A 14,966-nucleotide genomic window follows, 5' to 3' on the forward strand; every position below is an offset into this window, starting at 1 on the left:
GAAACATTCTAATAAAAATCTGGGTCATGACTATGAATTTTTGTACATTTGAAACGTTTTATTGATATAACTCCTGGCTACGTTATTTCAAAAGATTTGCTGTTCTTTCTGATATTCATATTTTGGTTGTTTCTTGTTTTAGATGCAATTTGATTTATTCGATCGTAAAATTTATTAGAAATACTCGATATGAAGACATGAGTAATTTAGTGATAATGTAAATATAATAACACTTACTGTGAAAGTCAATTGAGTTCATAGTTGTTTTCGGTTACGTTTAAATCATTTACTTTTTGTCGATATTTTTTCTATACGCCATTTGAATTAAATTTGCCAAAGTATTCAGTTTATCAACAAGTTTTCTTTAGACAGGCGTGCAATTTGTTTCTTTAACCGTTGTTTTCAAGTATCCGCAATGACCTTAAATCGTGGCCCTCGGTAGGGTCATAGGTGCACTATGTTAAATCGGCAAAACCAAGTTTTGTAATTGGACCCTATCTTATGCCTTATCCCCGTACGGGCCGAAAGCGAGTTGGACATCTGTTCAGACATAACACAATATGACGCGTGCCATATGACCGGGTTGACCGTCGGTTAATGTTTACTTTAAGATTTTTTTAGCTGACGTCGCGAGGGGCCTTCGTCGTCCCGCAGGAGAATTTTCGCGTGCGCATATTTGTCGAATTGGGCACGCGCTGCATCTGCACCTTTCGTGTTTTTGTTGGCTGCGAAGATCCTACTTTTAGACATTTATTTAAATGAAAAGGAAAAATGTTGTGGTGTATACAATTGGTTTTTGATAACTATAATTGCATGAATTAATTATGGAAAATAAATAGGTATTAACGCAGGGGATTTATTCGTTGTTTTACTTGATGTATGTACGCTTACATACGTCTATTTCTGTAATAACCCTTAATGCTCCAGTACTCCAAAATTTTCATAGTCAAATAAAGCAAGTAAGGCGATACTGAAGTGCAAGTGGTTAATAAGGTGACCACATGTCCCGAATTGGCCGGGAGATTCCCAAGTTTACGCTTGGCTTCCCGGATTTGTCTAGAAGAAATATTTGACCTGGTTTTATGTTTTTTGGACGGATTATCCGTGCCTATGGAAAGGTTCCTAATTTTAATATTTCATTTTCAATATAGTAAACTAGAATTATTTTTACAACAGAATCAAGAAATAGTACATATCGGAATACTCGACTTGGAGTAGAAATAATACAAGTGATATACATAGATTCTCATTATCTGATCAAAAATTTGGTTAATCTAAATATAATAAAAATCTGATTTTCATTATATTGCTAGTATTTGTTGTGTATAAATTTTAATGCCAAAAAAGTAAAATATATGTTATTTATCTTAACTTCCCGCCACTGTACAATTCCCGTCATGGATTTGCTATAAAAAATATGGTCACTATTAACAACTCGTGATATATAGTTAAAATATTTGTGGATAAAGTTAAATGTATCATATTAAAACAGTGATAAGCGACACATTCATGGCATATTTGACCTATGTTAGTATGAGGATTGGTTTTGTCCATCATAATATTTTACTACTTGCTATTCTGCTATTTTTTGTGCAGTTACGAGAGAAAACAAGTTTTTGTGTCTTAATTGTTACATATAACAACTTCCATATGATTTAATTCAAACTTACTGCATATTACATATAAAATGGAAATATAGTGTTCTCTTGTTCTTGAAATAACGTAATACGAAATCTTTAAATTTACTTCATCCCGATTTACATATAAAGAGAATGTAAAGTTCAGTCGTCCAATATCGCATCCGTACAATCGAAATTCATGCACCGTCGAAGTATGAATTGTTTTACACGTGGAAACACGCTGCCGAGACGTCGTACACTCCCATTAGAATGGGTCGCACCTGGTTATGACCGTACGATAACGTTATCGCATATCGCGGGCTTTGTGGACGCCAAGCTTCGTGGGGCTAATCGGATAATCCAGCTTATCAAATCCTTGACGGCACGATGCCGATAACCGCACCCAAGAAATCGATTGTTAACCTATACAAACTTCTATATTTATAAACACGTATTATTGCGTACGCATGTGTACCTATAGTTGATCTACGATTTAAGGAATGATTTTATTACTACGAAAAACGATTTTAAGTTTAGTACAGATTTTACGTGATGTTTTGGATAATTGGGGATATGACTATCTTTCAATATCATGATACCATGGAAAGTTCAATTTTTGGATGTATATACATGAATTAGCTCTAATATGCATCACGTCTCTATTCAATGTTTGCGCTTTGTATTTGGTGTAAAATCGAAAATTTTCACAAATGAAAATTCTAAATAATATTATAATAAAATAGATTCCAAAATGAACTTCATGGAAATTGTCAAATATACTATTGTGTTATTGTGCTATAGTATTTGATATTATGGCTCTAACATTTAAAACGAGTTTTTTTTCTTCAGTCAAGTATTTACAGTTGTCAAGTTACAAACTTATATATTTATGAACATCACGTATTATTGCGTACGCATGTGTTCCTATAGTTGATCTACGATTTAAGGAATGATTTTATTACTACGAAAAACGATTTTAAGTTAGTACAGATTTTACGTGATGTTTTGGATAATTGGGAATATGACTGTCTTCCAATATCATGATACCATGGAAAGTTCAATTTTTGGATGGATATACATGAATTAGCTCTAATATGCATCACGTCTCTATTTAATGTTTGAGCTTTGTATTTGGTGTAAAATGGAAAATTTTTACAAACGAAAATTATAAATAATATTATAATGAAATAGATTCCAAAATGAACTTCATGGAAATTGTCAAATATACTATTGTGTTATTGTGCTATAGTATTTGATATTGGCTTTAACATTTAAAACGAGCTTTTTTCTTCGGTCAAGTATTTACAGTTGTCAAGTTACAAACTTATATATTTATGAACACGTATTATTGCGTACCCATGTGTTCCTATAGTTGATCTACGATTTAAGGAATAATTTTATTACAACGAAAGTCGATTTTAAGTTTAGTACAGATTTTACGTGACGTTTTGGATAATTGGGGATATGACTGTCTTTCAATATCATGATACCATGGAAAGTTCAATTTTTGGATGGATATACATACATGAATTAGCTCTAATATGCATCACGTCTCTATTTAATGTTTGATCATGGCTTTGTATTTAGTGTAAAATTGAAATTTCTTTACAAATGAAAATTCTAATTAATATTGTAATAAAATAGATTCCAAAATGAAGTTCATGGTAATTGCCAAATACACTATTGTGTTATTGTGCTATAGTATTTGATATTGGCTTTAACATTTAAAACGCGCTTTTTTCTTCATTTAAGTATTTACAGTTGAACGTTTCGAGAAGGCGGTTTTAGATTTGTTGAATTTAACTAAAATACAAGTCAGTCAAACTAAAGCATGTAGAGCAACAAATTTTCAAACTACATTGCTTTACTGTGATAGATTTCCAATTTACAAAATATAGTAATATTAGTTTTATAATTTGCTCAATATATATATATATATCAGGTTTGCAAACAAACTTTCGTCCTTTCTGTGCCTCAAGTTTTGCTTCTAATCAGTTTTACGTTTGAATCGGATATCCAGTTAATGTTAGTCACACGTAGGTGTTATATTTAGCATTCAGGTTAGATATGCGTTCTTGCAATAAATACACACTCAAGGATGCACTATTTTAAAAACAAGGATGTTTGTGTTTATTTATTTAATTATTATTTTTCTGGTAGATTTTTCTTTGATAATTAATGTTTTTCTGACCAGAATTTTGAAGCTTTTTTATGTCATATGTTATTGCTATAATCGATCTATACAATATATTAATAGAATAATTAAACATTTTGCCACACAAAATTGTTTTATGCTATTAATTTTAGTCTGGCGTATAATCTTCAATGTCTAGTTTTTTTAAGTTAGTTTAGTTTTTCTTTAAATTATTATAAACGCATAAAAATGTGATTATGTGTAATTTATTCAAATATGAATAAATAAGCTTATTCTATTTTTTCGAGTTTAAATTTATAATTTTTTTTCAACATCTGTATTTTTTTACTCTTTTTATTTACATCTCTGTTTTCTGAAAATATTGGCGTTCACAGAAATTTTTTTGTTGCTTTTTTGAACTTAAAAGTATTTAGAAATGTGTGTTTAATTATGCTATCCCCGAATTTATCTGTATCCCATTCATCTTTGAATGGCATAACTTATTCAGTCTGCTTAATAGCCATTTTGTACCTGATGTTAGAAATAAATGTATTTATTTTGCAGTCTATCAAATGATTTAATCAGCATAATTTCTAAAGAGACTCGCAATGAAATGGCTAAAGAACAAATTGGAAATTGACTGAAGACCGTCGAACGAAGTTGGAACGAACAACGGAATCAATGCGGGTTCGCCGACCCATTACCCGTCATTGTTATTTATGTCCTCTGTCGATTATCTGGCGACCGTGCTTCTTTTTTATCCTTCTTTTTAACATATCAACCCGAATCCTTCTCGTAATTGGAATTTGTATGCAATAAAATGAATGCGTTTATTTCTTAAATCTGCTCTGTAATCCAGATTCTTAATTAATACGAAAATACTCATTGTGTCGAGCTTTTTCACCTTGTTCGAGAATTTTTTGCTAATCTTAATTGTTGAAAATTATTCAAATTCTATCAGTCATAAAACCCAAATTGAGTAGCTTGTAGTCAAATTGAGATTAACAGCTTCCAGGGGCTATCAGTTGATTTGGGAAAATGAAATGTAGTAATGTGTATTGCTCATTTATGAGCAAGTTTTTAGTTATTAATTTATAAATCGTGATATATATTAATATGCCTTTCGAGAATCCTTATCGATTCTTTTGGTCATTTATGTTTTACATTTTGACAAATCTAGAAATTGACAACGTCCAGACTTGCTTTTCAAATATTCTTTGTCTCTGCTTGATTGATCATTTTATGGTTGCCCTACAGTAGAGCTTATTTTCTAATTGGGGTGATATTATTGAGCATATGCTCTTTGTGTGACGTCTAACTGTAGATCCTAAATTTGCTAACAATATTTACAGCAGTCGATATCTCTAACACAATTTTAATTATGTAGAATATGATTATTTAGCAATGATTTGTCATAAAATATGATGTTTTTGTTTTATGTGGATAACGAATAAACGAATTCTATTTCATAATACGGCATGGGTGTGTAAGTTATTTTAAGGATGGTTATATAAAGCGATTCAGTTCCTAATTCTTTCGCTGCTGAATATTACATACATATAATAACAATTCACAATGCCCTTTGCAAACATGTACATTTGTAATGTGCTTGTAATTATTGACTGACCTATGGAATTATGAATACTATGTAATAATGAATATTACCTAGTGTGTGCATGATATAGACTATTTATGTTTCAGAAACAATTCTATGCAATTAATAATTAACCACTCGCTTTGTGTTATTTAACGTCATATCACTATTTATACTATTTAATGCGTTGTTGAATTATCGTTAAATGTTATTTCGTCATAGGTACGCTATGATATTTGATCGTCACCACTGAAGTTCTTAAGCAGCATAGAATTGAGAAGAAAATCGATAAGAAGCATTACTAAAATAAACTATCATTTTAAAGTAATTTTTCGAGGAACTATAAAAAGAAGCGAGATTAAAAAGAGATTAAAAGTGCCATTTATTATCTGGAAAGATAAGCTCTTTGTTCCGAAAATGGAATATCTGTGTGAAAAGAAGTGATTTGTATAATATGTAATGAAATTATATCACAATGAATAAAGTATTAAAATGAATTTTTCTGAATGTGTAATTAAATTCAATGATAAAACATTTGTTAAAGTGTAACATACAACGAATTAAGATATTACTTGCAAATCGTAATTGCAATAAGTGGGTTCTAGTCGATAGATTGTTAAAAATGTTGTGCTAACTTACTTTTTATAGTTAAATATTTGTCGAAAGAAAATTATTAAGATTGTAATTGCATCTGTATATATCTACGGCGAGCTAACGTTACTTTTTATTATTTGAAATTTTAATAAACTGCGCATATTATTCCATATTATTGAAAATATTGTTCAAGTGTTATCAGGTTAATAAAAAATAATAAAATAATTTTACGATTCACATATAAAAATTATAGCGTTACTAAAGGCACGGAATTTTAAGTGCGAATCTAATTTTAGAATATTACGTAAGAAATTTATTACGGCTGCTTGAAAACTGTACTAAACAATTTTGCAACATCAAAAGTAAGCTTTAATCTATTTTTATCAGAAACATTCGACCAGAGGCGATAGATAAAATGGACAGTTTAGTAACAGCTATGAATCAACTGGTATTAATATTATATATGCACTATAATACTCGAAATATCAGGTCAATTAAGATACGAAAACCGTTATTATAAATCATGAGAAGTTCTCTCGATATAGACGATCGAAACACGTACACACATGGCTCACTAGACTCACCGCCACATGCGAGAATTCATATTTATGTAAATACATGAAGCTTTGAAGTCTTGAACCCTTTCAGTTCCAATACCGTGCGTACTTTATAAGCAACGTCTGGAAGGATCGGGGTGTGTTCTTCATAAAGTACAGGCGCTCGTAATAATATAAGCAACTCATCGTGGACCTTGGTCTCATTGTAATTTTTTATGTTCCTACATTATCAATTCAAGGTGCAGTAATATAATGATTTCGATGGACATTCAAAGATGTTATTTAATTTATTTGGTTTATGATTCATTTCAAGTCCAGATTTTACAATTTAAAACAGCAGACCAGATTGAAGTATTTGTATCAAATATTTCTTAATACTCAAAGTTGTTTATGTAATGCTTTATTTCAATGAATGAACAAAACTGAATTAAATCATTTAATTTAATTTACTTAATGCCAGGAATTATATAAATAAGTAGTTTTTAACAAAATTATTAATTAAAATTGTACTACAGTTTATTATTATTATTGTTACATGTCAATTAGAAAAATATATAGGTTCCTTGAACATGGCCTATTTTGATTACACTATCACACTGGTAAACAAAATGCTTTTGAAAGCAAAAATTAGTAAAAGTTGTGCTTCATAAAGCTCATTTATCTGGAATACTTGTTTATATATTGATATCATGATTTGCTTTGTGATAAGTTTGTGGATAAATATTACTTCACAGGTGCGTACCTTCATACACATATACAGACATATATATATATATATATATATATATATATATATATATATATATATATATGTGTGAGAATTTATACAATAAAATGTGTAGGTTAGTATATCCATTAGCACACTTGCAAATGAATATATCTGTTTGATGATATTTCTATATAAAATTTAAGAAATAAAGAATCAAAAGAACAATATATGATTTTTGCATATCTGCCTGTAAACCTGTTTCTAAAGTTCGAAAGAGGAATTTTATTTTGAAAATATCACAAAATTAATTTATAATTATTATACCTAACGAGTAATTAATGCGCTATGTAATTAGTTGAAAATAAATAATTTTTGGTTTTGCAAATAATTTATCAACAAATAAGATTTTCATTTACATTTTATTACATTTATTACTATTATCTAATAGTTTCATATTATTTATCTATAACAATGTTCTAAATACAAAACAAATTTAATATTCGAGTATGTTCTGTATTCGTTATTTAAATGAAACCTGATGAATCATCATATTAAAACAGGATTTATTTAACATGGTTCATTGTACGTTTTTATATGAATTTATATCTAGTGTCAAGTTTACACTCCTAATTTCGAATTGCATACGACCCTGGTCCATGGATTTTTCTCAACGAGACCAGTTTGCTCGTTGTTCTACAGTTTGAAAGAATTGACGCTACAGGATTGCAGACCGGTTTATGGACATGGACCGAACCCGTCCGCCACCCTCCCAAAAACTGCTGATCGTTTCAACGAAAGAAAAGGAAAAAATAAACTAAAATAAAAATTCATCTGTTGGTGACCACTTTCTTTTTGTTATAAATACATATTTATACGAATGATACATTTATATTACCATACGTAGGCATGGATCTAAATTCTTGAACATAACCAAATTTATTATGAAGGCTGCTTTATAACTGACTTCGGTTCTGCTATGTTAACTGACGGACGTCTTTACTTGTATTACTTTTTACTTTTATTTGATTTAGCTATGTTATTCGAGTTTTGTAAGTATATTTAAAAGCAAATATTTTCTCAACTTGATGAAATCTATATACAAATTTAAAGCTTTTTTATTTTAAACCATATAATCCTAAAAGCTTTTTACATCGGACATTCACTAATGTCATTGCAATTACATCATTTTTATGTTGGTTGTTGTTAAACAGTAAACTTTGAATATTATGTAATTCAACTTTATATGAAACCTTTTGTTTACATTTGATGCTGGAATGCAACAAAAGAGCTACACATGAAGGCAGATTAAAAGATTAATTCTCATATTATAAACGATGTTCAATAAAAATGCTTGATATACTCAGATTATCTTGTTTAAAAATCATACAGATTATCATGTTCTGCGATTTTTTTTATTATTTTATGAAATATTATTTGCAAAGAAATATTCTTTATTTTACGTTGTTGAGTTTAAATAAATGAAAATATAAAGCGTTTGATCCGCCGATAAGTACGCGTTAAAACACCATTAAAGGCGTAGTTCTAAATGCTAATACTATTTGTTTAATTTAAGCGCTTTTGGCGGCGCTATCTTCTTGAATAACTTATTTTTTAATATGATGAACATTTCAACTAACATGCATGCGTAGTATACATCTAATAGAGGTTTTGATTTGATTGTAATTTCTAAGTCAAAGCTTCAATCAAAACTCATAATGGTGGCAGAAATATACAATTCGAGATAAAGAAAATTACAATGCTATAGAGACATCTAATAAAAATAAGTATAAAAATATATAACATACAACATAGACACGGCGTAGGAACGATAAATAACTTCCAAGTGTGTGAAATATGAACGAACATGTAATAGAATTTTTAAATATTGTTGCTTGAGATTTTTAAACATAGTTATACTTGTATATTATTATAAAATACAACATGAATATTAGTTTTTTTTATAAATTCTATCATGACGTGCAGCTTTCTTCTATTATATTTACAGATGAGTCAGTTGTAGAGAGTTGTTGTATGATCAAATGTTTAAGAAGTGGCAATAATATGTAGTTATGTTTTACTTACACTAATAGATGATGTTTTTACGTAAAGTTTACTACTAAAGTTTTCCAATGAAATATTTCTAATTCTTCTATCGCAGTTATTTTTATTTGCAAAATAAAATACTCATCGAAAATAACATGTTAATAGTTTCCTTCAATCTGTTGATATAAGAACTGATTTGAACTATATATATTTTTCCTGTGTTTATACAAACGCAACAGAGAGCAATGCTAATCACATTGGCGCAAAGGTGGCACGAGTTCTCGATAATTTTCACACTAAAATGTTTCAGATCATATTTTGTCAGTGTTAGAAAAGGTTCCAGAAATGAAATCAATATATCTCTTGGTGATGAAAATATTTAAAAAAATATTTGTCACTGTTACTTAACATGGATGTGCTAATGTAAGTGGTAGCACAAATAAAGTGCATTTTATGATGCCTTATTTCTTAGAATTTTAATGGGCATTTTGGAAATTGTTTAAGTCTTATTTTTTTATATAGAGTAAATTATATATAGAATTATAGACAGTAAATCAATATTTGCCATATATCAGTTCTTGGCGCCAATTCTGTTATAATCTCCAAAAGCGAATTCATTAACATTTTAATTACTTCAGTAAACGATAGATCGCTCAGTAATCTCGTACGGAACATCCAATGTAACCTAATTTCTAATTAAAGCGCGACGATGTAATCCATTCACAGATGTTTAACAATTCTCAACAAGATCATATAGATGCTTACATATTGCACGGAACTGGATGGATTTATCGCTGATTTAAGTAAATTTTAACCTTAAATTTTGATCATGTTGAATCATATAACGTACTTATGATGTAATGAATTAATTTCAGGTATAATACTATTTGGATCTAAGTGTCTTTAGCACTTTAAATATTACATTAAATCGATATTACTAGATTTACAGATTTTTGTCCGTGTTATAATCGTCCTGTATCGTGCAAAGTGTCAGTGCCCTTTTACATTCCTCTCACTGCTAAATCAAACCATATACAATTTGCTTATGTTTGTGAGATTAATGCTATAATCGTGCCACCGATCTAATTGTACATATAATTCCTTGTGTAGATTCTGATTCTGAAGCTCTTGATATTATCCATACATTGTGTTTCGGGTTATAAATTTAATTCGCGCAACATATGCACGAATAATGTTTTACACGACGGGCCCTTGTGATAAGATTGTAATTAATATAATTTCAACCACAACACACAATGTCTGCAATGACTTCATTAATTTTCAAGAATTCTACAATAAATATCTTATACTTTCGACCTTGATAATAGCTACTCTATTTACATTTCAACTTTGGAATCATATGCCTATACTGACAGACTTTTGTAACTCTTTTTTTTATTCAGCACGTTTTAACGAATTTTAAAAAATATTCTACAAAGTTTATAAAAATGCAAAAATATTTGAAGATATAATTATTTAAAAAACTATCGATACATACCAAACAATTGTATGTTTTTTTCCTGGTTTGGTATGTTTTAGAGTTTCTTAACGTGCTCAATGATGACACACATACAGTGTCGAAACGTACATAATAAATATTTGTTTATTGCTTTTGATTGCAAATAGATACTTTTAATAATATTCATGCCATTTTTCAACATTTTTTTTAAATTATTTCATTTACCATTGATTTCATTGACGTATTGATTTCAGTTTTATTTATTATATAAATTGTCTTACATAAATTGTAACTTTCTTCGCTTAAATGAATTATACCTCAATACAAACTCCATAGGCCGTTTTATGTTCAAATGAGGGAGAATCAATCCATGAGAATGTGATTTGATTTTTGGTCCAAGTGATGCTGTGAGTCAGGTTCTCTCACCCCAAAACTTGCAAGATGTTACAAATAGCCTAGACAGTACAGGGTAGTCGTTGTCCAGTTTATTAACCCCTTCGTTTCATGCAAGATAAAAATTCCGATGTTAGAAACATTTATTTAAGTTGATCTTTCGTAAGTTTGTAGGATTATTACGTTTTTGTACATCTGCTCGCAAGCAGAACATTTTAAATATCTAACCAAATCATCGTTAATAAACTTGTTTTCATATTTGGCACGACTATAATTTTAAGTGATTTTTATGACTGATTTCATTAATACCAGGCAGAATTTTGATGTGAGTATATATATATATATATATATATATATATATATATATATATATATATATATATACTCACGTCAAAATTCTGCCTGGTATTAATGAAATCAGTCATAACTATCACTTAAAATTATAGTCGTGCCAAATATGAAAAATATTGAGATGCTTTGAACCCAATTCTTTTCGTATTTACATTTTCAATATGAATCTCGAGAAAACATTATTTTTGAGTCACAATTTACGTTTATATTTTCTGTAATATTTCTCAGATGAATGCAGATTTTAATAGGTTAATTATCAAAAAACCATCTTACTTTTGCTGTGTTTCTTATTATATATTAATATTATCATCGAGTAATTAAAGCATTGTAATTCATTCATCTCATGCCACAGCAAGAAACAGCGGAGTACAAAATCAAACTCTGAACTTGATAATGAAGCAGAGACCGAAAGAATAGTAATATTTCATTACTTTCTACTTATTCGAATACGCTCTCTGAATTTAAAGCATATTTTACGAACTGGCATTACACCAGAATCAGTTTATTTTATGAAAAAAGCACATAATGGCGTAATTTATTCGTTCAGCGACGTGCCTTTGCCGGAATGGGCGAGGCGTCGTCCTAGTGGAGTTTTGCAACTTTCGCTTTCATAACTTTTGATCATCGCGGAGAGATTTTAATTAACCAGATATAAAAAAAACACTCGGAGCGTTATTCTGCTGTACTGTAATACTGGCTCGACGGAACGGCTATCGGAGTGGTGGCGCCCGTTGCGATATATAATGGCAATACTTGGGTGTTTAATTCGCGGCGCCTTGGAGATGAACCCTTGTATTTCAAATAATCCCCCGTATCAATATTCCGCTAATGGGACTCTACTCCCGAGATGAGAGAGTATACCTTTACCCTAATTAACAGGTCGCACCGTGGTACACGTTCGCGTTTTGGTTAATTTGCTCATTGTATACGATGTGCACTTAGAACGTGCTTTTCGTGGATAGAAAAGATATAATCCTAATAACACGATTTTTTTTATTATTATATACTTAAATTATTAGCTATTCAAATCTAAAATTATATTTATTGTGTTTACTATTACGTAGGATTTGATGAGTATACTTGTATGTAGTAAGTACATATCTTTATAGTAGAAGGATTTGCAACTATTAGAGTTATGGTCCGAAATTCGAAGGATTTTATTTACATCAAGATAACATTGACTTCATATATGAAGCTTTGGCGTGTTAAAATTAAAAACATCAAGCGTTTGAAAATATCAAGTAGAACTGATATGAAATAATATTTTTGAAGTATTTATGTCTTTGGGGTGAAAATATTTACATTTGCATTTCGATGAAGTTCTGTGCAAACCTAAATTTAAAGCTTACTTTTTCGTTGTTCGATAAATTAATTTCTTTAGAATAATAATTTAAAATTATCACCGTTGTAAAGCTTACATTTTCATTGTTAGCAAAATTGATATATTAAGAATATTGATTTAAAATTATCATTTTGAGATATTAACGATGCTTAATACTTTGAACTTGCGTGCTAATTACTGTAAAATATTATAAGGTTTTTTGAACAAAGTATAAACAAATTTAAAAAGCATTTAATTTTGAACAATTTTGTTAATGGCGAATCTAAGCTCAAGGTTGTCTAAAGAGCTCTGTCATCGAAGTAGTTAGTTAGTAATACGATAAATACAAGAAATGCAATAAATACTAATACTAGTGATGTAGATATTGATCTGTGCATAAACAAGCACGGTCATCTTTTATTATTTGTTTTTCATATTACTCACTGGCATACGCAAGTCAATATCGTAGACACTAAAGAATCTCGTTTGCCTTTCTTCGTAAATAATTTATGAATATTCATTGCTCTACGTTAGATCCTTACTTATATAATTCTTTTCAAGTTTCATTATCCGATTACTTTTTTACGTACACTCTTTTGAGTTGGTTTCACCCAACTCGTCGAGTAGAATCTCAAAGTTAAATATTTTTTCTTCGCCTTAGTATACACGCGCACACCTTTATGTTATCGATAAGCAGAGTGCAAAAGTAGACGAGAGATTGTTAACACGTGCGAATATGATGAAAAAGTGATTTTTGAAATTGATATTAGCTATTCGGGGCGCGTTGAGTTTCTTCTACCGGTTGCCTCTTTCGAATAATAAATGTGCATTAAGTATTCATTGTGATGGCACCATTAGTCACTTGAAAAAGGGAATCAAAACAGACTCCACTTCTGGTTGCAGCCTTTATTAAATACAAATTGTTAATTCGTTGCGAATAAAAAAGGTGTTTACATAAGAATTAGAATATGTCAATAAGTTTTTTTAATATTTTTATGAGTAATTAGACTAACTTGTCCTATGAGCTGTTGTTGAGTTCTTAAATGACGTGGCATTTTACAGATTGCAATTCATACGGTCGTCTCATATCTATACGATGAATTTGATCGTTACAATGTCTGTAAACTGATAAATCTGTTACTGATGCAGCAGTGCCCTGAGTAAGGGTATTTTTACTTGGAAACATAATGTTCCCACATCAGTTAGTGATTATGTTTACTCAAAACGCCGGTTAATAAATAATGTAAATAAGCATCCTAAAGTTGTTATGAATTTTAATTGCTTTTATGATAATTTTTTTATTTTTGAATTGCATATTATATTTTTCACGAATAAAGTATCGTTTTTAATTATTAAAATTAAGATATAAATGGGATATAGAGCAATTTTGAAATAAACAATTTAATTTTTTAATCACACACATTTACGTATATATATATATATATATATATATATATATATATATATATATATATATATATATAAATTTATTTAGTTTATCTATATTTTATGTTCATTAAAAATTATTACAGCATGATGTCATTAATTCAAGGCCGAAACAGTATTAAGATAATCCCATGAATTCAAATTAATGGTCCGATAAGTGCGCAGACAGAAAGTCATGGTGTCTTCGCTTGGGGCACGCCGCTCTACGATCGTTTGTACCGTGTACGAATAATGGGCACGCAGTGCGTTAAAGCCTTCGAATATGATACTGATGTTCAATGATCTATCATTAATCACGATTGTTAGCCACTATAGAAACCCCTCATATATACATATATTGTATAAACCGTAGCCCGTTGCTCTGAAATACCATCTCTCTTCTTGTTATATATGTTGTGTGTAATGACAAGAGGTATACATATATCGCTGTTCCGCAAACCCAACTGTCTTATCTATGGCTTGCTATGTTTCTTGTGTGTTGTTTCGGCACTTGCTGCTTATTATGCAGTCCAATTTACTATCGCACGAACGTATAATATATATATATATGTGTATATATATATATATATATATATATATATATATATGCAAGGTGTCCCAGACCTTGAAGTCAAGCCGAAACAGGGTGATGGTATTGACCTTAACCGCCCTGAAACAATTTAGAAAAAAAAAATTGTGAGCTTTTCAGTTCGACCTAGAGCTTTAGTGAAATTATGGCCATTTTTCGGTTGTTGTTAACTTTTATT

The 14,966-nt window shown here is 29.8% G+C and overlaps 1 protein-coding gene across 7 annotated transcripts in view; it reads left to right on the top strand.

The window, feature by feature from the left end:
• Positions 1-14,966, top strand: part of LOC113378477 (muscleblind-like protein 1) — a 248,109-nt gene that overhangs the window by 18,235 nt on the left and 214,908 nt on the right. Inside the window, exon 3 of one of the 7 annotated variants that reach the window (XR_003367190.1) lies at positions 5,570-5,736. The exons of the other annotated variants lie outside the window; for them this stretch is intronic. The gene's annotated coding sequence lies outside the window, so the exon portion shown is untranslated. Of the gene's footprint in view, positions 1-5,569; positions 5,737-14,966 lie in introns of those variants that run through there. 7 annotated transcript variants of the gene reach the window in all.

This window comes from Ctenocephalides felis, unplaced genomic scaffold, assembly GCF_003426905.1.
Source record: "Ctenocephalides felis isolate EL2017-DRISC unplaced genomic scaffold, ASM342690v1 CF-g0.4_SCAFFOLD_01886, whole genome shotgun sequence".
Classification (NCBI taxonomy): domain Eukaryota; kingdom Metazoa; phylum Arthropoda; class Insecta; order Siphonaptera; family Pulicidae; genus Ctenocephalides; species Ctenocephalides felis.